The sequence below is a fragment of the Photinus pyralis genome, unplaced genomic scaffold (genome assembly GCF_008802855.1).
Source record: "Photinus pyralis isolate 1611_PpyrPB1 unplaced genomic scaffold, Ppyr1.3 Ppyr1.4_LG3a, whole genome shotgun sequence".
NCBI classification, from domain to species: Eukaryota; Metazoa; Arthropoda; class Insecta; order Coleoptera; family Lampyridae; genus Photinus; species Photinus pyralis.
Window position 1 is genome coordinate 18,328,398 of NW_022170509.1, and position 3,087 is coordinate 18,331,484.

Below are 3,087 nucleotides of genomic sequence, written 5' to 3' on the forward strand. Positions count from 1 at the left end.
CCAACTCCACCGCACTGGAAGCGGTACAATCCACCGCGCTGCGCGCGATTACCAGAGCCCCCTACTTCGTTTCGAACACCACCATCAGGCAGGACCTGCAAAGGACACCCTCGCCGAACATACTCGATCGCTGGCCGAAAAAGTATACCAACGAATGGACAACTCTGACAGCCAGCACATCAGAGACATCGCTCCCGTGGCTGGTACACAGGAGCAAAAGAAGAAGCGGCCAAGGAGGGTGCTGCAGAAAAACGAATAATCCTCAACCACTCTAGTTTCCACCAACCGCGTCAGCAAGAGGTGACGCAGCCCGTTGGAACCCTTGCCTAACAATCCTCACTGGTGGAACAGAGATGGAAATAGGACATCGCTCCAAGAGCAACACGCACACCCTCAGAAACAACAAAAGAGGAAACAAGACGACATGAACAATTAACCAGCAAGCAGTAAAAGCTAAATAGCTCGGGCTGCTGAAATATGGAATCCAGCTCACCAAACGAAGGAATCAGAAACTACTCGTTCCTCATAACAGTAGCTTCTCCCAGCACACTGCGTTCATCATAGCCAGTGAATACTTTTAGCAGCGCTCACCCATAGCCTGCACAAAACACCAGCTCACACGAACCTGGTGTAAACAAAGCAGCGTTCACCACAGCCTGCACCGACGTACCACGTCCATGCCGCCGACAACACCAACCAAGGTAAAAAGGCAGAGACGGAACACACTGCGACGCTTCTTACGGCGCGAACCGCTACCGCCAGCCGTTTCGCCGCTGCCCCCGAGCCCGCAGAAAAGTTGGAGACCGCAGCCGTACACGCCGCCGCCAACGTAGACCCGAAGAGCGTTCCGCTCACGGACCCACGTCGTTTCATAGTACGGGACCGACAACGGAAGCAGACACTCAGAAGACTCTTCGGCGACGAAGAATAGTATTTGTATATAGTTGTAAAATGTAGAAATAAAATACCTTTTCTGTACAAAGATCAAAGTATAAAGAACACACGCAACCCCATACTTCTACACCATCAATAATTATCGGAATTTCTGATAAAATAGGTATTTCGTCTATAACTTGAATGTTATCCTCGAAGTTGTTCTGGTTAACTTTCTCCACAGTGTTCACTTTTGCTAAAACAAATCAGTGTGTTGTGCCTATATTGTTAAAAACTTTATTAAAATTTAAAATGTCAGTAAGGTCGCTGCATGCTATGTACTATCAATCCAAAGGTAAAATGCGAGGGTCAAACCACTTAGCAATTTTGATGTACAAGTAGTAGCAATTTTTGCAATTGTCCACCAATTGTGGCAATTTTCTAGCAATTTTCTAGCAATTGTGGCAATTTCGAGCGATTGCGACAATTTTTCAACAATTGTAGACATTTTATAGCAATTTTTGCAATACTGAAACAATTTTCGCGCAATAACGTAACGTGAAAATTACAAGTATGCCTATATAAAATTCTTGTTCACCCCTCGGTAAAATGTGAATAAATTATACTTACAAGTTTTTTTGTGACTAATAGCTCGTGGAGGAAGTCGCGGTGGTGGTGGTGACTTTGAAGATTCTGTAGATAAACACAATATATAATGCAAGTAATATGTTTTTTAAATTCATATTTACCTCTAGAATCAGAACTAGAATCTGTATTACAAGGATGAGTAATAGCCTTAGATCTTTTTCCTCGTCCTAAGGCTTTTTCATCTGCCGATGTATAATCCCGGTCTTCAGCTTTTTTCCTGGCCTTTTTTAAAGATGCTGCAAATAAAGAAGTTTTTAAGTTTTACCTGATAAGTATAAGGTAACTTGTGAGAGTGCTAGTGAAGTATACAGGGTTCTCCATATTAGACTGATCATTTTGTTACTGGCATACAATTTTTCTAACTTAAGTAAAAAAATCCTTTATTGCATTAATATACAGCCAATTTTATGGGAATGATGAACAGTTTTGCCTCTAGACTTGAAAGATGTATTCAAGCTGATGGAGGGCATTTGGAAGACATGATTTTTTAAAATTGATTACATGTTTACTCTATGAATAATTTCCATAGAATTGGCTGCATATTAATGAAATAAAGGATTTTGTGCCAGTAACAAAATGATCAGTCTAATACGGGGAACCCTGTACAAAGGCACAGAAAGGCTACCTGTGATCATTATTTAAATTCTAAAATAATAAATTTCGTCGAAATTTAGTTTTTAAACATATTAATGTTGTATACTAGAAAGTCTGTTTATAGTTAATTTTTGAGTTTAAACAGTTACAAAATTTTACAAATGATATGCCTTCATACAATTATTTATAACGCTACTCACAAAATGTGTGTCTAGCTAAGTTTGCGACAAATGGAAAAGTTTTTTATTCTTGGGTTTATGAAAAAAAGTTATTCTTTATAAAAAGTCCTGCTTCATCCAAAACTTATATTCAAATTGTCAGATTTTAATATTTGTTAGTCATAAGTACATGAGATATGACAAAAAATATGAAATACGTTGGCCACCTCGGTCTCCAGATCTGACCCCACTTGATTTTTTCTTGTGGGGTTATTTAAAAGAAAATGTTAATATTCAAGCGCCGTTTACGGATGTAGGCCATCTAGAACGTGTAATTAGAGAAGAAATCCGTAAAATAATTCCACAAACAATTAGAAGGGTTTTAAAGGCATGATATAATATAGTATACATATGACTAACAAATATTAAAATCTGACAATTTCAATTTAAGTTTTGGATGAAGCAGGACTTTTTATAAAGAATAACTTTTTTCATAAACCCAAGAATAAAAAAGTTTTCCCTTTGTCGCGAACTTAGCTAGACACACTGTATATGTATACCTACTTACAACAATATGCTTCCACCGTAATGTCAAATTCATTCCAAGATTCATCTGGTTGAACCCCCTTTGCCATTATGAACGACACATTCTTAACATTGGGAGGCCACAAACACTTCTTTCGATCAGGCCTTAACCACGTAGTAGGAATTTCTGAACAGCTTTGGTCTTCAAAAATCACTACTGCAAACGGTTCGCATTGAGATGCCCTTAACAAATGCAAAGTAAATTTTATATATATATATATATATATAT

At 38.6% G+C, this 3,087-nt stretch overlaps 1 long non-coding RNA gene across 1 annotated transcript; it reads right to left on the bottom strand.

The window, feature by feature from the left end:
• Positions 1-1,028: 1,028 nt before the first annotated feature.
• On the bottom strand, positions 1,029-1,736 carry LOC116165413. The gene is made up of 3 exons (XR_004144144.1): positions 1,623-1,736; positions 1,504-1,566; positions 1,029-1,129 (listed from the first exon to the last, which is right to left on the bottom strand). It is a non-coding gene; the product is annotated as an uncharacterized LOC116165413 (long non-coding RNA).
• Between the last annotated feature and the right edge of the window lie 1,351 nt (positions 1,737-3,087).